At 37.7% G+C, this 21,833-nt stretch overlaps 1 protein-coding gene across 12 annotated transcripts in view; it reads left to right on the forward strand.

Moving 5' to 3' along the window:
- The window catches only part of PLCB1 (phospholipase C beta 1), a 378,680-nt gene that overhangs the window by 319,949 nt on the left and 36,898 nt on the right, over positions 1-21,833 (forward strand). The window lies entirely within an intron of this gene.

Below are 21,833 nucleotides of genomic sequence, written 5' to 3' on the forward strand. Positions count from 1 at the left end.
TATTTTTCTGAGAATCAACTGAGTTACAGTAAATAGACCTGAGCCTCCTCTAATTGAAACCAATGAGACTTTTGTTACTGAGGCTCATGGGCCAGAGATACACTTGAATGTCAACACAGTAGCTGGGACTCCAGTGCTCTTGAAGTCAGCCCCAGCTCCCCATTGCATTAGCTGGACACTTTTGGCTTCAGGGAACCATGTTTTTACAGCCGGAGCTGTCAAGAGAGATGTAGGGCATGTGGTTTGTAGTTTTGTAGCCCAAGTTCGTGTTTCTGCTCACACCTGCCCTGCTGCGCACAACCCCAGCTTAGCCAAGTCCTGCCACAATGCGTGGGCTCCTCTGGCAGCATGTAAGATGGCACGGTTCAGGGGAAAGCTTTGCCTGTGGAAAAGGCCACAACAGGTCTGTAACAAAGCCACAAGCTGTGCAAACTTCCTCCTAAGTGTTGCCTCTCCGTGGTCTTTGAAATGAATGAAGACAGTGTAGCCTTTTAAGGTAGGGCAAAAGGTAGAAAATGCCCGTTTCCCCTCAGAAAATCAAACGACAACAGTTCTTTAGAATTATAAATTGGTTTTTGATAACGGAAAATAAAAACATCTGATGCATGCTAGCTTACTTTCAAAGGACACACATTTATTATCTCACAATTCAACATGCATTATTAATTGTACACAATGGGAGCTGACACTTCTATATCCAATCAATAATTAATATTAGCACTGTACCTGAAAAATTTACGGGGACGTAAAATGACACGTGTTCAGGTTACAGAACAAATTAAGAGATGCTTATCCTGTACAACAGTAAGCCTCTTACAGCTACAGCATCTTCTTTTGGGCTGGAAAGGACCTCCAAGGCCTTCAATCTCGGGGCTAGCTGTTGTTACAATCACGTATCATGGAAGCCTGTAAATGAAAAACTGCTGGACAGTGACTCCTTCCTCCTGAGTGTTATTTAAATGGAAATATTTGAAAACTGGTAAACGATTTCATAGATTTCCGAATGTTTTCTTACAGTATTTAAGGAATATTTGATCTTTGCAATGTTTCCAGCTTGTCATATATGCTTTAGAAAAAACTCAGTGTCTGTCTTCATGCAGATAATGTCATTGTGTGAAATGGAGCTGTTGCTGACAGCAGGGTCAGCAGAACCTCTAACTTTTGAAAGAAGTCAAATAGAGCAAATGTATTTCACAGCACTTTTAGATTTTATTTCAGTTAACCTCAGAGCTCAGAGCCACTTTATTAGCTCATCTGGAAGAGAACAGTTCTTAGGAACTTTGATGACTATTCCAGTGTCATTTCAGCTCACTGCATAATTCACAGTAACAATGCACTGTCCACCAAAATCCCTTTTTTATCCTTTACACCTCAGTAAGAAGCCAAACTGTCTTTTGGGCTAGCTGCACTTCAAGTCAAACCTTTCCAAATGTACTCCAGTTCAACTATAGGCAATTATTCAAGAATTTCAGAGAAGGCGTTTGGAGAAAAAGGTTATTTCAGTTTACCAGGTTTCATGGGACTTTGCACTTCATGGATTTGGTTTAGGTAAAAGTGATTTCTTCTGTTAATTCATTCAGTTTAAGCATCTCCAAAGTTTAAAAGGAAATATCTTTTCACTCTATGGCTGCTGAGCTAAAATGATTTATGGCAGTATCTGCCAAAAAAAAGCACAGAATTAAAAGAATTGAAAATAATTTGCTGTTCGTTTCACTGCTCAGCTTTGGGTTTTGGTGCTTGTATATTCATCAGAGGGGAATAATAAAATGCTTTTCTGCCTCATTAAATGGGCAACAGCATGGAGAAATGAATGAAATTTACTTAGCCTCAGCGAACAACAAATATTTAAAAGGAATGTTTTTAAATGAAAATTTCTAGACTGAGATTTCCAAATCTCCCTATGACTTGATCTTTAAGGATCTGGCATCTTTCCATTTTTAGTCCAGATATTGCATTTAAATTGAAGGATGCAGCTTTCATGGACTATTTTCACTTGAGGACTTCAGCACTTTGCTCAGCACCTCTCAGCATCAGGTCCTAAGTGACGATCAGTCTAATTTATCTAATAAGCTTTGGGTGGCTTAAGTCCTGATATTTCTTTAAATGTTTTATCACTGTGATTGTTAGGCAGCTCACGGCTGCAGAGTATTCTTTTGGGAAACTAGGGTTGTCTCTTTTTTTTCTGTTTCTCCCAGTGGATGAAGTGCAGAATACACTTACTTTAGGTCTGTAAATTGAGTGGTAAATAATCTCACTTCACTCATTAAAATGAAATAGGCTGACCTTTATCCTATGCCAATTTTATGCCAATAAAACTCCCTTAACTTCTATGAAGTGACTAGCTCATCACTAGGCCTGAGATCAAAAGACTTCAGTCCAAATAACAGGATGCTCTAAGGAATATTTGAAAATCAGACCTTATTTGCTTGTTTATGTTTTTTTCTTCACAAATCCACATTTTTAATGATTGTTTATTTTTCCACCAGAATAAATATTACAGTGTGAGCAATGAATATCAGGTCACAAAAGATACATCTAGCAATTTAAGGTGATATTTTCCGTGTTAATTAAATGCCTGCCGGTATTGGTCTTGCAGATACACATGTGTCTTGGGAACACTCAGGAATACTAACTTTCCTATCAACAGCATCACATTTGCAGTGCGACTGTGCAAAATGCTTTTTAAATGTAAATTAATTTTCAATTATAATATTAAAGAAAAATGTTAAAAACAATTGTAGTAAGAATGCAAATATGAAGAAGCATTCTAATGGAAAGAGACAAAATATAAGAATTTCAGATTGCTATTTGTTGATAGAGAGTGACATACTCCTCACAAAAATCATTCTACTGGAAACCAGAGAAAATCTTGGGTGTCATATGGAGCTTAAAAAAAAAAAAAAAAAAAAAAGTCAAGTTATTTCTCAGTTTCCACTAGTGTAAATAAAGAGGAACATTATGAAACTAGCAGAGGCACTGGTGATTTAAAATGGCATGACTGAAGACAGAGTATGGTCCATAATGGAGGTCATGTGGCAGACAGCTTTGATTTGTGAGGGTACTGTGACTTTTTATTTTTATTTTTTTTAAGAAAAGTGATTTCAGAGTCCAGCTACCATCTGTGGGCAAAGGTGTTCACTGAATATTTTATTTTAAAGGCACAAATTCGAGACTTCTTCCTGGGCAAAAGAAACCCACAGGGTTTTTTTTTCTTTCCTAATTTTGCACAAGAGACTGTGTTCATACTTTATCCATCTCAGGTAAGCCCATCTCAAACCACCATGGTTACCTGTTCAATTAGCCTTCCCGACAGACCATAGAAAGCCAAACTCCAATGCAGAGCTCAGCCTGGTGTTCCCTGCCATTCCCCACTGGTGTCCAGCTTGGCACAATACTGCCTGATACTGGGAGAGGTCCCCGCTGCAAGAAACTCCCATCTGGCTGGAGGGAAGGCAAAGGTATCTACCTGTACCCAAAGCCAGAGGCAGAGTCCCCTAGTCTCCTCTCCTCAGCAGAAACTGCAGCAGCACCCAAAACTGTCGAGTTTGGGGACAGTGCAGAGGTGCATATTTGGGAGATCTCTCTCAGCTTTCAGAAAGGCATCCAGCTTTGCATCTACCAATGACCACAGCAGCACAGGGCAGCATGTGGCATCCGTGCTGTTCCTTCAGGGCAAGCTGCACACCTTTACCACCCCTGTGGCTTCTGTAATATCATGGAAGTGTTGGATGGGAAGACAAATCAGCCCAACTGGGTATGAATAATAAGCAATGAATGTGCTGTTATTTACCATTAAGCAGATAAAAAGATGTCTTGTCCTCCCCCCTCCCTCTTTGTAACAGTGCTGCAGTGATCATCCATCAAAATGACAGAGCAGCCCATGTTTTCTTGCCGTTAGGGACGTTATTTCAGACCATCACCATGTGCAAACAAAACCACTTGTTAAAAGCAGGAAAATGACTTGCATTTGTACAGTAACTGATTTTACTATACTATAATTGTCTTAAATGCTTAATTTGAGTTAGAAAGCAGTTCAATTAAGGGGAGAAAAAGGACGTCATAAATTGCCATACAAATGATGAGCTTTGTAATAAATAGCAAAAAGTAAAAATTATCTTTTCTCCCTTGGTAACATAAATTGCTGAAGTAGACCTTACTTCTGATTTTAACATTAGTGAATGGTTAATTCTTCTTAAAAGAAGTGAATTTCCAATGCAGAGAAGAGCACAGTGTGTTTTATTGTAGATTAAAGAGAAAACCAGGAACAAGATGTGAAAAGTGAATGTGTAGCTTCTTTCTGCAAAGACAAGTTCAGGATGATAACATCCTAGACAGAGCACCTTGTCTCTGCAGAAGATGCTCTTCAGTGTACTGCAGGTAGCAGAGGATAACAAGAAAATACCAGCCCGCAGTGAACAGTGTAGCATTAAAAGCCCCTTATCTGTTCTCTGTAGCCTCTCAAAGCACTTTGGTCTGCAGTCTCCTATTCTCTGCTCTACAGCTGTGTGCAGCTGTGCAGCTGTCACTCAGTAACCTGCACCCGTTACCCACTGCTGTACTCGCTTTGGTTCTGCATTTACTGCTTCCCACAGCAAAAATTTCCCAGAGGGTGGGTGACAGCAAGGTAGCAACCACCTTTGAGAAAAAAAGAGCAGTGAGCTAACTTGTGTATTAACAACGTTATCTCTGAAGAAAAAGCTGAAAATTATGTAAAAAAAAAAAAAAAAAAGAGGACAGAGACTGCAAACATTTTGTGTCAGAATCTGTATCTTAGACTGTGCAATATTTAAAGCTGACAAGATAAGTTGCTACTAGAAAAATAGTTGTGATTCTGCAAAGGCAAGTGTTTTCCATGCTAAACCCAAGTGAGGAACGGGGCACCAACAAGTTGTTGACTCCTCTTCACCTTTTTCTATGCTGTTCTAGTGCTCTTTGTAATATATAGTAAATATATGCATAGTGCATGTATATGTGTATATATATATATATATATGTAGTCTACATAATATAGTATATATAAAATGCATGGTGACCCACGCAAAATTCCAATATAGTGCTTTATATAGCATCTTATACACATCTTCATCACTCTATGTCAGGGTCAGAGTGAACAACAAATACCACAAAGGCAGATACTTATGCTCTTGTATATAACTCTATTCATCATTGAACAGCAGCAACATATTTGTTAATTATCAGACCTTCAGTAGAACATGACAAATGATAGGAAATTGAGTCTGACAGAGCTAATGCAAAAACGTTAAAAGAAATATTAATGCTTACTATGTAAACTCATTAGAGAGATGCTTTAAAATGCATGAAGTGGGGAAAAAATATCTTCCTTAATGAACAGAGCTATGAAATCACTGGTCCTGCAAAGATTGTAGTGTGTGCTTAGTTTTGCATATGCAAATGGCTTTTTAAGACATTGCTTATATCTCTGTGCAGAATCAGTCTGCAAAACAGGGCCATTAATGAAAATACTGCTGTATTTCTGTCCGTGAGGTGGTAGCACGCATTGCAGTATGTGTTAAAGATACAGGTTGCTCTTAGTGCAACCATGACAAGGTGGGTGCCAAGTTTATCTTATTTACGGCGAGATTTCAGGATGATAAATATATTAGTAGAAACAGTAACAGAAATATCAAAAATAAGGTAAGAGTTTCAAAGGAATACATTGATTAAAAGTCTATTTAGAATGATGATGAAAACAATAGGAAATCTTTTGTTGTTTTTAGAAAGAAAAAATTCTGCAACATCAAAAGGCAGTTGCTTTGGGATGCATTATCTTCCCCAGCAGTTTGAGAGTACTGAGTCTAGTAGGAGAAGAAAACCTTGTACATCATCTGGAAGGAAGAGAAAGTGCTCTCCCAGACACAGTGGCAGGGAAACCCACATCTCAGATATGCCAGCATGTACTTCCCTTGCAACGTGGGTGCAGCTTTCAGGGGTCTGGCAGCCTTCCTTAGCAGCAAAAGAGCTGGGGAGGCAGGCAGGCAAGCTGCTCCAAGCCTCCTTGTTCTCTTGGATGATTACTTTTCATTAAATTTCTCCTGTGACTCATTTCCAACAAATCAGCATTTTCTGACAGAAATGCACTAGTTGTGGGTGCTAGTATATAGGTTTAACTATAGTGACTCAGTACATTTCCTTTTATTCAGCCCTTTGATGGCAGAAAGAGGTTCTTGCCAAGAGATTGTGGAGTGTGACTAAGCACATAAACTACAGCTATGAACCTGTAAATGATCTCTTTTATGGAGTCCCAGAGATTTGAAAGCTTTGTGTGGAATAAGTCCATGTGTCTGGGAAGGGGAAGCCTAATCCAGAGGTGGTTAGGCGTGGAGCCTGGCTCAAGGATGCTCAAGAAGGCTTGATCAAGAAGGATGATTGTGACAATGGTCAAAGTTGACAATTTTTAATTCTACCATAACCACCTCCCCCCCACTCAAAAAAAAAAAAAAAAAAAAAAAAAGTTTCAGAGTTTTGATGATCTTCTAATGGAAAAAAATCCCTTTCAAAACTGCTGAATATGGGACAGGAAGTCATAGTCCTGCTTCATTTTGAATTTCATTGAATTAAGAATAAAACAATCTTTATGATTTCAGCATGAATAAGTGAAAACATTTTGTATCAAAATCCTTCCTTATAATTTTTTATTTATTTTTTTAACTTTGGGACATGATCAGCTATTCATAGAGTCCTATTCATTTATTCATTGTTCAAAGGCAGTTTCCAGCAGTATTCTACATTTCCTTTGATTTCTTTCACTCCTTTCTTAAAGCCTTTCTTAAAGCAAAGGTGACTGCTAGCAAACAATTATACACCACTTCTGGTGAAACAAATACTCTTGATTTATAAATCAGGGAAGCCGACTAAACCTTGCTTGGCAACAGAAACAGACTTCAATTAAGATGAGATAAAAGCAGGAAAGCTAATTTCTGTGATGCAGTGATGTTACCTCCCTCCTTTTTTTTTTTTTTTTTTTTTTTTTTTGAAAATATGCTCTGCAAATACATATCATAGAACAAACAAAATGCATATAGTAATGTACAGATATCCTAGAGCAAAATATAACAGTAATATTTTACAGTGCCTTGGATATCCAGTCGCACTGAAATTCACATCTTCAAGGCCCTGGGAACAATGAGGCATTACGATAACTGTAGGCAGCCTGCATATAATTTACATCTGTGTAAGCTCCTCTTGAGTGGTGCTTTAGCTGGAGCAGGCTGTGCTCCAGCCCCGCTGTTCCGATGGAGCAAACAGGCCCACTGGTTTGTGATCTGAGAATGCGATTTCTGCTCTGCTACGGGAAAAATCAGATTATCTGCACCATGCATTTTCTAAAGGTTAATAAAAGAAGCATTGCTTGTGAGTCAGTTTGTTACCTGTAAACTCACTAACCCCCTTCTGTCTGCTATGAATTTTAACCAAAGAGAAATTATAACAAAAATTTAAATGGAGTAGATATAGTCAGTTTGTTTACTATATTCTTGACTATGTGTCTGAGTCTGTGTATGTCTAATAGTAAATATTTGTAATGTGTGCATATGTGTATGCACACTAGATATATTAAGAACATCCATATGCTGTGTTTGTAGAGATTCATTTGATAAATATATTATGGATGCATCTGTTAAAGATCCATAGCCTCGTAGGATGTAAAATACATTATTACAAAATAATATTAATGATTTTTAAACTGACATGATCACCTTTCTGGTAATTGCAGTCTGATTCAACAGCCAATGTTATTATTATTTTCCTTCTGAAAAGATAATAAATGAAGACTATGGAGAAATAATTTTCTTTACCCAGTGGGAGCCTTCATTGGCATCAAATGCTGGCAAAATGGCATGAGGAAAGGGGACCTCGGGGCAGTGTTGATGGGAGTTAAAGGTGTAAAGCCACATTGATCTGGTTTGATCCACCCAGGAGAAGAAAACCCACAGCACTAAACATTAGTTCATGCTTTTCACAGCTTAAGAAGGAGCCTGTGCTTGGACATGTCTAGGGTAGCAGCTGTTTAGCAATTCTGTAGAAAACTTAAGAGTAACCCTCCAGCCCCAGTGCTTAAATTAGAAAACATAAATAACCTTTATCCCTGCTTATCTATATAAAAGGTCCCTATCACTCCTGAATTTTTAGGGTTCTGTTAGGTTAAGCACATTTGAGATTATAATGTGCTTAGGTAATAAAGGGTATATAAATGCAAATTAGATAATAATTAGACATAGGAAAAAATCACGAGAAGAGAGTTTCACTGTGAACTAACTGCTAGCTAAACCCTCTTTTTCAGCAGTCTCTGTAAATTGCAGTGACTGTGCACTCCAAGGAGAGAGTCTTTGCAGTGCCTGAGCAAGTACCTGTTTCTCAATATTCTCACACAGAAAGAGCTGAAACATATTTATTTTCTCAGCCCAAAGATTAACACATTGGGCATAATGGCAGATTGCAAACCAGAGAGATGGGTTGGCAGGGGAAGTGACAAGTGAAGCATCAAAACGTCATCATGCACACATTATGTGCATGGCTTCCCAATTAATGCATAGATTCTTCCATTATGGAATAAATCTGTGTCTGGAGCTACATAAACCATGCTGTTTAACACCAGTATCTCACATATTTGTTTTCTCACTCCTGTATTTTGTGAATGCCTAGTTTGATAGTTTGGAAAAAAAAATAAAAAAAGGCATCCTTCCTTTTCTATTTTTCTAATTGGAAATAGTATGTGTCATTTGCTTTCATGCCTACTGATCTGGCATAGCTGCTTTGTGGGATTGTCTGGGTGCCCTGACCTCCCTACCTGCCTCTCATGTGGGTGACTGGGAGAGCTCTTTCAGTGCAAACTTATTTCTAACAACATTCAGATTAATGGTGATAGTTTCACAGTTTGAAATTCTTTAGTATATTGATACTTACAGTAGTGATACACATTTTTCTGTTCTTACATTGAGCTTTTTTTCTCTAATATTCTGATAGTCAATTTTTGTCCATGCAGACAAGATAAGCTAGACTTCTTAAATGCCTAATTATGTTGTTATTGTATACCCGCCAGAACTTGCTTGTTCATATTGTTGTGTAAGTACATTTGCAGGCTAATGGAGGTGATTTGAATGCCTGCATTTTTCTTTGATTGTTGCCTTTTGCTGAAGGGCTGTGTTCTAACATTTTCTATTTTATATGCCCACAGAGTATGTCAGCTACATAATTAGCACCTTGACTTCTATGTAGTTGTCATTACTACTTATCTGGTTAGCCCCTTCCCAAACCCATTTAGTCATATCCTTTCATAGAATGTTGTATTGTTAAAAAATAATAATAATAAAAAAAATACTTTCCCGCTCACAAAATACTTTTTTTTTTTTTTTTACATTTAGAGTTGATAACATATTGTGGCAAAAGTCTCCAACATCTTGTGTTGGTTTGTTATGTTTATTGTCTGCCTTGCTTGCATAGTTACTCACTGTGTAGAGGGCACTCATGAATGTCCTCTCTGGGGTGACTTTCAGCTTGTTTTCCTGATGGTAAAGGGTGTTGCACAGCTTCCACTAAAAGCAGTGTTCTCCATTAAGTTTTATGATAGCTTTTCAGGTCAAGGTTTCTGTTTCTCCTTCAGATATCTGTACAAAGTTATTGTTAATGCATAAGCCTGTGACAACATGCAATATTAATACACAGTCTGAAATTATAATTGTATTATATTATGTGAATTGTAAGAACTTGGCCTTCCATTCTGTGTGAAAAGCTGCCTTCAGAGCATTAATTGATCCCACTTCTTCTATTGCCTTTCTAGATTTATGTTTCCCTGAAGTACCTTGGTTAGGATCATCTGTACAGCTCTGTGCAATATACTATTATTGTGCCATATGAACCATAATTTAACCTTTTTAAATACTCCGGTTTCCCCTCCCAGGGGTGTCCTGTCAAAAGCCGTAAGAGTCTCCCACTTCTTCCACAGTATTCCTCAGTTAGCTCTTTCAGTCCTACTTGCAGTTATCCATGCTCCTCCTGTTTTATCCTGTTACTCACATTTGAGTCCTTCATACGTAAAACTTAACACACTTTTTGTAAGAGCGCATGCAAAGGCTGCAGTGCTGGATATTAGTTACTACAGCTGTGGCTCTTGAGACACCGGCTGTCAGGGGAGCCTTCCCACGGCACAGACTCTATTGGTCATATCAGGCTTCCCTTCACAGCTCAGGAGGTATGAAAGCAATATCCAGCAGCAGTTACACAGTGTATTTTTCTTGCTTATTTCACTTAATAGCATTCAGAAATGTTTCAATTACTCAGCATCTACCATTTTAGTTATGTATGTTTTTAATACACACTTAGATATGGTCTTTTGAGGCATTCTTTGTGTCATAAACACGTTAATTTCTAAAGAAGCAGAACATCTAAACCATTTTTAACAGTCTCTTAACTACCATTTAACCCACCATTCAACCATACCCTCTCCCCCTTCTTTTTGTGCATGTGTGTTGCAGTTCCCCTCTGTTTGGTGCAGAAAACAAAACTGGAAATGTTGTCCTTGACTTCTCTCCAACTCCTTACTTCCATTGAAATTGCTTACTGCTTGGGTTTGCTTGCTGTTGGTTTTTTTTGTTTGTTTGCTTGCTTGTTTTTTTCATTATTCTTAGCCATTAGTAAAAAAAATAAAAAAAAATACAGCTGTCAGTTCCTTGGGGGTGATATTTGGGGTTTATTTCTGTAGAGCTGTGTTCAGCTGTAGCTTTAATCCATATAGGTGTTGCATATTAATATTTAGGGTCAGGTTTTGGTCTGAATAGAAAGTCACCCTTTTGGGGGGCTATCCAGTGAACAAACCGAGCAAGATGAGGTTGTTCCCTTTGTCCTTGTTCTTCCAACTCTGTAGGCATTTCTTTTCCAGTCCATTTTCTTCAAGAACTGTGGGTCCTTGGCTTGCACTTTCTCATTCTCATTCTCACATTGTTGGAGGTATTAGACAGTCACAGTGCAGCAATGAGGCTCAGTGTTGCTGTGCGTATACCTCCATCTTGTTCACAGGGCTCAAATCAGCTTGAGCTTTCTCTGAACGTTAGCCCATCAGATAAGCAGTTTCTTTTCTCTGCAGCCAGAAGTCAGGCTTTCCCAGTTTTCACTTTTTCCTTGTTCTTCCCCTATTTGTACTTTTTTATTGCCAAACCCTCTTGGCAACTCAAGATGATGTGTAGTTGAATAGTCTTTCTATGTTGTTGCAAAAGAAAGCCCCCATTAACTGGTTTGCTTTCACCTCTGTCACAATTTAACAGCAAACAAATTTAAATTGTTTCCAGGGTGTTCTTGGCTATTGTGGATGGTCTGTCTAGCCATCCAGGGCACATCTGTACAGGCGATACATTATTCCCAAATAATGGTAATAAGAACTTAAGAAACACGTGAGGTGCCACAGGGCAAGTAATGTGCATAATGTAAAGCCGCTGGAAGGAGATGACTTGGATAACCAGCACTTACCTGGCAACGTTTTCTCCTGGTTTTGATATTTTTACATAGAATAATGTATTGCCTGTTCTAATTTCTTTGGAGATAAGAGATTTGGGTATTTTATCTTAAATTACCAATTAAGAGCTATAACTTTCAAGATGGTATCTTGTCTTTATAATATATGAGAAATTATGGGATTTACATATTTATTGGTTTAGGCTACTATACCTAAAAACATCCAGCATATCAAATCAATTTTTTTGTTTGTTTGTTTGTTTGTTTTTAGGATAGCTGAACAGTTGGGCTTATTTGGCTGACAATTTGATTTTTTAGCACATACATCTAAGGGTAGGGTGTATAGTTCACCCTATAGTTCATTATAGAGTCAGGAGATTAAATACAGCACTTCAATTTCCTAATGAATTGATCAGTGCATACAGGCCTTTAGAGTTGCTAACTAGATAAAGGTAAAATTATAAACGTGAATTCCATTTATAAAGTACTTCAGTGAGTTACACCCTTTTGAAAATGTTACCTATAATGACATCCAGATGTCTACGTGCAATATTATCGCATATATCTTACTGGATGTGGAATACTCACCCTTTTTTATTGGTAGAAGTTCATTTGGGGCCATAAACAGAGGACAACTGTGGGCTGTAATCATTCCATTCTGCATTTCTAGGAGGTTTTATTTAATTTTATTCAGTGAAGCTATGCCATTTTCTGTTTTTCTTCCTTTTTTTTTCCCCCTATCCTCATTACTGTGACATTGATAGATGTTGTCAGTGTCTTTGAGGAAAAATATCGTTCCTTTGGTTGGTTTTCCGTACCAGTGATTGATTCAGCATCCTTTCTTGAAAATAATTACCATTATATCATTAGAGCTGGATTAAGTTTCAGCACAAAGCTACTATTCCACTTGCTTATGTTTTTTTGGACCTCGATCACTACAGATACGCAGAAGTGTAGTGCATTCTGAAGTTCATCTGTTAAAGTTTAATGCTGCTGTTAACTAGCAGTACAAAAGGGTATTGTTACCCACGGAGTATTTCATTCCTTTCAGTTTTTGCTACTTTTGCATGGATTTGTGCAAATGAGATTCATTATAATTTCAGAATGGACCAAGTGGGATTCTCTATACATTTTTCCAGCTTTTTTTCAAGATTTTTACTTTTCTGTATTTCTGCACTGTTTCTGATCAGTTAAATAATAAGTCTTTTTTATTTGTGAGTTAAAGGGGGCATGACGTAATATAAAGAATATTTGAAGGGCAATAGGTGCAGAACTGGAGGTGACACTCATCTTTTCTAAATCAGGATATCTACAAGAAACCTGTCTACCTGTGCTCAGTTCCTCTGGGAGAACCAAGTCATGCTAGGAGGGATTCACCTAACCCACTTTATATGTCTGCTCTACAAGCAGACTTACACAGAACTCCAAAGAGATCGCAATAAGACCCATCCTATATATCTTGATTTAAAATTATATTGAGTGTGTAGGTGTTAAACAGTGTAATCAGAACCAGCTCAAACCTCTCTAATTAAGGAGACAGGCAATACATTTATTAAGGAACGGATAAATGGAGATTAACTCCTATGACAGGTGTGAAACTTCCTTCTAAAACCAAATCTTTTTAGAAGAACAGTTCTTGGGTTTAAATTATGTGTTAAAAATTGAATAGCTCTTTAAAACATAACAGTGCCTTATTATAGCTATTTATTTCTTCTAAATTAATTTATTAACACTAGATTGTTTACTTTAAAACTTTTCTATAAACACTGTTAAGCCTTTTACAGAGGCTCTCTGGTCCCATCTGTCCTCTTTCTAAATGGCCTCCTATGCCTACCCCCCTGTGAATGAGGCACAATGCTGTCCTCAGGGAATTTCCTTTCTTTCCAAATGGATGGACAGCAAGCAAATGAAACGGCATCTTCACTCAAGCAGCCTAAGGTTTAAGGCCTGTATAAGAAACAGATGGAAGGCAAACATTTCAAAAAATATATTAGCTTTATTCAAAAATACTCTTCAGCTTCCAGGAAAGATGAAATATCAAGAATAGAAGGAAGAAAACAGTAGGGATTGTATCAGAGGACAAGAATATGGCCAGTTTGGGGGTGATGTTATGGAAAGGAATGCTGAGAGATGCGAAAGACGTAATTTAGGAGACATAATCAGCTGCTTTGTTGCCTGGCAATACAAAGCAGTGCCAATATGCTCTGAGTACTTTATGCTGTTCCAGAGGAGCTTAAATTACCCCAAGAATACTGATGGATGGGAAGTTGGAGTTTAAAGATTTACGATTTGCATTGCATGCCTTCAAATCAAAAGAAATAACAATTTACCACTCCGTTTGAATTCCTCATTTAATTTTTATATACAACAATTTTAATAATGAGAAAGAAAAGAGGAAAAATTATAAAAGATAAGATCAAATGGTTTAAACTTGCATCTCATTAATTTAGGACTTGTTTGAAAAGTGTAAAATTTAAAAACAAATTAAGACTTTAATCATGAGCTTAAATTGAAGTGAACCTTGTTAAAGAGTGAAAATTGACATCCTAGTAACCACTCATCTACAGAGACAAGAACTGAATTTTACATTACTTATCTTCAGCTCAAATTGTTGTCTTTTTAAGTTTACTATGGGAAGAATTATTCCACTTGCAGAAAACGCCCTCGATATATTGATACGTAGCCTGACAGACAGCCAGTGGTTTGTGCTACAAACATACTTTTTATCTGTTCACAGCTGAGTTTTTCCATTAGCCGTTTCTATTGCATATCTTCAGCATGGTGCAGTTAAATGTTTTGGTCATTTGAGATATCTCACTACCATGCAAAAATTACTTGAGTTTGAATCTAAGAAAATTGAAGAGTGGCTAAGTAAGAAAGAGTATGTTTTGTTTTGAAGGAGATGTGACAAATTTCATCTTTTTGTTTGTTGTGTGCACAACCTAAAACTGGAGGTATGCATACAAGCTTTTATTTCCTATTTCACTGTTTAATGCAGTAAGAACAGAAAGTTGAGTTTCTGTTGCTCAGCATCTGCTTAGCCACCCAAACTGGCTTAAGTAGCTTGTACTCAGACAAGAAGAAACTCAGAAAAATTTCAGCTGCGCTTGCTGTTCCTCCATGGAAAATTAGCTTTACTGACAAAGGAAAGAGAAAAGCAAGGGTGTAAAAGTATGAAACAGCACATTCTCTAGAAATACAGTCGCAATCTTCAGAGAACTATGAGAGTTTCAGTTCCCAAACAGAATCAGGCCCATCCTGGGAACAGCTCACAGCGAGGTGCAGAGCTGGGCAGGGGCTGGGCAGTGCGTTGGACAGCGCTGGCACCTGGCCCTGCCAGGACACAAAGTAAGGTAATTCCCCTTTCCTCACAAGGACAAGTGTTACTGCTTCCCTGAACATTTTCACAGAGATGATACAACACCCTAGATCACAGCTGATGGTAAATGACAAGTGTGAGAGGGGAGGGAAGCATTTTATAGCTGGGTGATGAAGGTGAAACCTGCCTGGCACTCACGCTTCAAAGGAAGCAGTCACAGTGCTTTCAAGTCCCCAAGAACAGCTTCACAGACAGTGGAGAGACAGCACAAGAGGAATTTTGAAGATTTTGATGAGACAAAACAAGAGGAATTTTGATGATTTTAACTCTGGAATTCCTTCTGAAACCATGTCAGTGAGAGGAAAAAACTCTGTGCTTTCTAGCATGTGCTGATCTTCCCCATTTGCCTTCATCCATTACTGCCCTTTAGTTCGGGGGGGTGCTTGTAGACTCGCTGACCTATACTTTTCTTCAAGCATGTGCTTCCAGAGACTGGTTTTGATTGTGATCTTATTCTACTCTTGGCCATTTCCAAATTGGGAGCTGTTTGAAATTACTATTTCTTGGCTATAGGACCTTAGGCATATTTTTTTCTTCTGGCTTACTCCTCACTATAACCCTAAAAGCACATCGAGACTTGTGGTCAAGAGTGCAGTTCTGACAAGAGCTGGCATCAGGCTTGACAACTTTGAAGCAGTTGATCATTTGAGTTAATAATTGGTGAACAGCTCTGTTTAGCTGCAATAAGATTAACAGAGTGATGCCATGAAGTATATATCCAAGCAAAGGTTTTGGATACCGTAGATTTTTGTGCTCCTGTGTCTTAATTTAGATGTTCCATGTGGCACTTTAAAATAAAGAATTCGCCAGTGCACCATTATGGAAACGGTTTCTCTTGGTCTTTGGCCAATATTATATTAAGTGATTGCTTTTAAGGACATGTATTGTAGTCACCGCCTAGAAAAAGGAGTTCAGCCTTAATAGAATGATTGTGTAAAGTTTCAACAACACTTTAAATATTTATACTTTCCAGTTTCTGATTTGTGCTCTATTCCTTAAATAAAGAGTTGTCCTGAATATGATCCATCTAGCTCTTCCAAAAAAGTACACCGAAACAGAGCACTAACACAAACAAAACTGTCAATTGTATTACTATCCCTAGTTTATCCAGTTCCATACTATTTAAGACATTTTTCCCTTTTGTAATTGCTTAGTGATTGTTTCAAACCACAGCTGACTGATAAAGTTAATATTTCCTAACATGCTCCGCACCTCTGAGAATGTGATTAGAATATGTCTAATGCCCGTCAAGTAACCTCAAATTATCATTGCTGTCTTTATTCTGAACTCAAATATAGCAAAACAGAGCAATGAAAGACAGTCAGAACTACAGTTTTGAAGCCTAAATGCAGGTGGGATTTTAAGAATAAAAGGTTTTGTTTGCATCAGGTTTACAGCCATCGGTCTTTGTTAAAGGTTATCAGAAAGAATTCAAGTCTGCTGGATTAGTTTTGCCATTATTTACTATAAATATCTGGAACAAATTTCAAAATTTTGGAATAATGATTCCACTCAATGAAGTTTGTATCCAATCTACTTCTATTTTCTCCATGATGAAAATTTTAAATTTCCATCATTACAAAATTTGAAAGGAATATATGGAGTGCCTATTTGCAGGAGAAATGTGACAGAATTAGCTTTCTCTTCCATGTTGTCTAAAGCAAGGCACCAAACCAACAGATGCTTTCTGCAGCAGTAATAATTGAAGTGATGGTGTATTTGAGCTTTTCTCATACTTTCTTCATACATGGTAGGCTTTCTTTTTTAGGGTGGTGGACACCTGTGAGTCCCTTAAAACCACCTGCTGTCGGTGGGGAGTAAGTGACAAAAGCTGTCCTACTGCACTTGGCCAGTTGCAGATGTTGTTATAATTCAACATAAATCTGTCAGTATAGCCTGTATCTCAACATGGATCTACAATGCACAAAAAGCAGTTGCAAATTGCTATTTGAAGGACCTAAAGAGCAAGCAAGTATGGTTTTTACTAAATTTATCTCTTCCTAAATCAGACTTGCCAAAAGAAACACTTTTTCTTCTAAGCATTCTTAACATAACCATAACAACTTGTGTTTTCTATGAAGACAATTAATTTCTAAGTTGAGCCAAAGAGAAAAAATCAGCTGGCTTGACAGTAAAAGCAAGATCAGGGGATGTAACTTCTAATGAAGCATCTCTGTTTACTTTGTTCTCATTTAAGGAGCCTCTCTTCAATTATGTTTGTTTTTCTGTGGCATCTTAAAAACTGCAGGCTGTTCCAAGCACAAACAATTTCCAAACACAGCGTAGTGTCACAGACACCTTTGCCTCTTTCCCACACAACAGCAAATTAAACAGACACATTTCCCCCTCCACAGGCTTTTAAGTTGAAAAAATAAAATAAAAAAAAATCAGACCCAGCAAAGGAGGAGGATGTTCTCTGCTAAACAGCCCAAAGAGAGAGCTATTCAGAATTACTTAATCTGTGCTTTCAGGACTGGGTTGTGTTTATTATTCCACTGCACGTCCCTAATGAACACAAAACATTGGAAGTTTTAATCAGATGTAGTGAAGTGTTATCCGTGATACACTGTCATGCTTGGTGTCCAGCAACTAGGAAAATAATAACGTGTGCTTATAAAGAGTATTCTTGTTGCATGAACACCAGGTCATCTCCCGGTTCCTTGGCAGATCTCATACTCTGCAAAGCTGTGAGAGCTTTGCTGTAGGTTGAGGGGAATATGCAACTTTGAATTTGTAACTGGGTCACTGGCTACAGCTAAAACAGGCTTCCTGCTATGCATTTACTGCCTGTAATTGAACACATTCTGTATAAAAAGGTTTACACAGAATAGAAGCTCTGGAATCAGATCCACCAGATGGACATAGTGACAGGATCTAGACCTGTGCCATGAGGGCCTGCGTCTACTAGAGTCTGAGGCACCCAGTACAAAAAAACCCTTGTGTTCTGTGTGATAGACTAATCATAGTCATTATGATTCCTACAAAAAATGTAATAAATATTTTTAAAATGTTGTTGTTCTATGAACAGTAGAAGTTCCAATTTACACATTAAAATTTGGCTTAGAAAGTTGGGGTTGGAGTTCCTTTGAATTAAAAGGAAAAAGAAATTTCTCTTATTTTTAATGGATACCAGAGGTACCTGGTATTTTTCAAGAATTGTCGTGAGTTCCTCCGTAGTTACACAAATGCTTTTTTATACTTATTTTGGATTCTGTATACATACATCATTTTTTCTCTCAAAGCTTCAGTTACGTCAAAGTAACAGAAGTAACAGAAGTTTAAGAAATGCCATTTCCCTTTTCTCTAAAGCATAAACATAGAGAAAATAATAGATACAAACTCAAACTCTTTTTTTTTTTTTTCTTTTTTTTCTTTTTTTTTTTAAGATACTTCTGTTCTCTCTCATCCACAAGTGGAATGTCTTTTTCAAGTCATCATTTGATCTAATGAGGGGTGGGGAACTGCCTGGTAAAACAATGTCATGTCTGGCTGTGTGGCAAATGCCACGGGCACAGCAGGGTCAAAATGTTCATTATATGCTCCCTCTAATGATTCCGCTGGTGACACAGCCTTCTGGAGCTACAGGGAGAGAGCAAGAACTTGTGGTGCCAGACAAAACTAGGCTCGCAAGAGCTTTAAGTCAGAGAGCAACTTCTCGGGGGTGGTCCTTCCTGTATTTAGTACACTTCAGCCTGAGTTTGTATCTACTTTTAGATTGTGTTCACCAGGGGAGCTTGAGAATGCCAAATAATGTAATAATAGGTCCTGGATCCAACTTCACTTCTTTATTCAGTAATAAAGTATTCAGTTCACTGATGAAGTTCTATTGTAGGCAACGCCCAGCCATTTATTTCATTTGCACTGTCTCTATAATGACCTCATTAGCACCATGCATTAGGGTGATACAAATGCATCTCCTTGTGTTTGGCTTTCCCTTCTCATTTTTTTCCTGCATGATGATATTGATATGTGGTAGGACATTTTTCAAGCAGCCTCTTTTACCTCCTCCTTAATCTCTAATATAACATTAGACTTGCTTTCCTGTAGGCTTTTTGGTTTCTGTTTTCCTTTCTCATAGTCTGGTTAAAAGGATTTATATTTTAAAAAGAATTGAGTTCTCTTTTAGAAGAATTCTTGAAGTGTGTGCGCCTAGCTTCCTACACCACACTAAACTCTCCTGAGGCTCTGGCTGTGAACTTTCGTAACAGGAGCTGCTGTATGCTCATGACTTTTAACAGTTTGGCTTCATTTAGAGGTGCCAAGTGCCTGAAAAATCTGTCAAAGCTACGTAGATTCAAAACTGGATTGGAGACCACTTCAGAAATTAAAAATTTTCAGAGTTGAAATTCTTGTTGATGAGTACTTTCCAAGGAACTAAAAATTCACAAAAACTTCAAGACATGAGCCCGTTTTTAAATATTAGAGATCAGGACCAGATAGGCCTACTTGAAGGTGGGAATTATTTTTTAATTGTGGCTTCTCTAAGGCTCCTTTCCTTTGTACAGCATCTGTTACTGTCAAGGACACAGGCAACTTGCAGGTCTAAGGCAGCCTTGGGTCTGATTCAGTCTGGTAACTATCATGTTCCTAAAGCCCTGAGCTCTTTAGGGAATCTGGCTTACAATGACCAAATGTCATTTCTAGTATTTTTGCATATCTTCACTTTACAGTTAAGGCAAAAATTAGATTGTCTCACTTATCCTCTAAATGTACATGTGACTATGCACAGGAATGGAGAATCTCCCCATGACTTTCCATATATTTGATTGGAAACCCCACATGAATTTTGTGTCATGTTTTCATTCTTCTTTTTTATAAGCTGATATGTTGCTATTGACATTGTTTGTTTATGTGGTGCCAGCATGAGAGTGTTTGGCTCTTCATTAGTTGTCCATATGTAAAACAATAATTTGTAATTACTTCTGAGAGTGCCTTTAGGAAATAAGGAAATGACACTTAGGCATTCATATGCCCCGTTTTAGAAGTCAGAGGCATCATACCACTGCCCTGTTGGAACAGATGTATCTGGTATGCAAAATGCACGTGCCACATGTGGGCTAACTATGAAACAAAATTAAAATTTTAATCAAAGTCTCCATGCTTTTATGAAGTATTAAGCAGCAGATTGTTAGGCGTATAAGTAGGTCACACATTGTGTTGAGCGATTGTGCTTTGTCCTTAGCCATCTGGCAACATGAATCAACGTCAGCTGGATGCAAATATAACTCTGCAAAGGTGACCTTGGTAACAGGATTGGTCCATTGAGCAGAGACTACAGGAGGGTTACCTGCAATCACAAGTGTGCTTTAAGGGAAAATCCAAAGGACGAGTTTATTGATTCTGGGAAATCTGTCTGGCCACTGCTACTGGTTAGGTAGCCTGCTGCTTTTCAGTGGCAGTTATATTTAATTCCAAATCAGGGATTACTTTAATCACTACATATAAACCTAAATTTCAGTGAATGACTGAGAATCCACTGAAATTCACAGTTGGTATAAATGAGGCAGAAGACACCAGATACTATTGAAAATGATTCATTATGGTCAGTTGCTGTTAAAAAGAGATTCCAGATACTAGCCAAAGATATGTTTTTGAGTAAACTTAGTTTTTGAAGTGCTCCATTTTAAAAAGTCTTAGAAGCTTAAACCAGCAACTAGAGAATACTTGTAGTTCAGCTGAAATGACAATATCAAGACAAATTGGTCACAAGTTTTAAATCTGTGGGTGTGAGATCTAAAATGAATAAAAAATTCCAAAAGGAAAACACGTATAATAAAATTTCCCTATGTTGCTCCCAACTCAAACAGTACAATATTATTTGAGTATTAGAGGCTTTGCTGGAAGTATAGTTAACTCTGCATTTTGCTGCCTTACTTTAGGTGTCAATGTTTGAAGTCTTTGGCTTAAGCATCTTTCAGAGTGACATGTCTTCATGACAAAATTAGAATCTGGTTCGGATGGTTCCCAGTCCTGTTTTGAAACCACTAATCCCACAAAGGAGTTTTGTGGTCTACTCAAGTTTTCCTAGTTTACTGCATTAACAATGAAGTCAGAGTTTCCCTTGTATGGAAAATAAAAAAGGGGGAAGGTGGATTTATGGATTTCTAGGTTCCATGCTATCTACAAAATGGATTTAGCATGTGTCAAACCTACAGCAAAGAAGTTCCCTCTTACATTGTCCTGAACAGAGGAAACATATTCCTTATTAAACAAAGGAAACACTCTGAAGCGTGGAAGCCATCAGGTTTCCTCAGCCTGTCTTCCCTGCATTATGACTCATGTGGTTAAAAACACCAGTACAAAATGAGAATACAATGCTGTTGTCTGCACACAAGCACGCTAATTTAAAATGTGTGTTCACATATTGTGAACCAATTGTGTTCAAAACTTGGAGTCGCTTTGTTTCTCCAGTTATGGCTAGGCTCTGTCAGACTTTCCAGATTTTTTATTATTATTATTTCTGAAAGCATTTTGTGGGAATGTAGAAATTACTCTCTTTGCACAGTAATTGTATCAAACCACGTTTATTTCTGTTTCTCCAGCACTGAAACAAAGAAAACTGCTGCTTAAATGTTGTGTGACGCTGTTGTAAGATGGGTAGGATGTGATTAGGACTCAGCCATGTGTTTATACATGCCCACCATGAAGAATGCCTCAGGGCAACGTCTAGGTGAGGGCACAAAGTGTTGCTTTCAGTCAACTCACCTGCACGTGTCTGAGGATTAGAACTGGTCCTGCTGAAGGAGATTGGAATTACAAAAGGAAAAAAATGTTAAAATAGAATACACATTCTTGTGTCTAAGGGCTTATTGTCTACCGAAGATCACTTTTTCAACATATGGGAAAAATCTGTTTTAGTGTGGAAACTGTTAAGAAGTATGTTCATCTAAATTGCCATGGCTCTGAGAAAGTTTGCAATAACTCTTAGCATATGACCACTATGGATATGTAAAATGTGTAACATCTGATTTTGCTTTAATCCCTTCCCTTC

The sequence above is a fragment of the Oxyura jamaicensis genome, chromosome 3 (assembly GCF_011077185.1).
Source record: "Oxyura jamaicensis isolate SHBP4307 breed ruddy duck chromosome 3, BPBGC_Ojam_1.0, whole genome shotgun sequence".
Lineage (NCBI taxonomy): Eukaryota > Metazoa > Chordata > Aves > Anseriformes > Anatidae > Oxyura > Oxyura jamaicensis.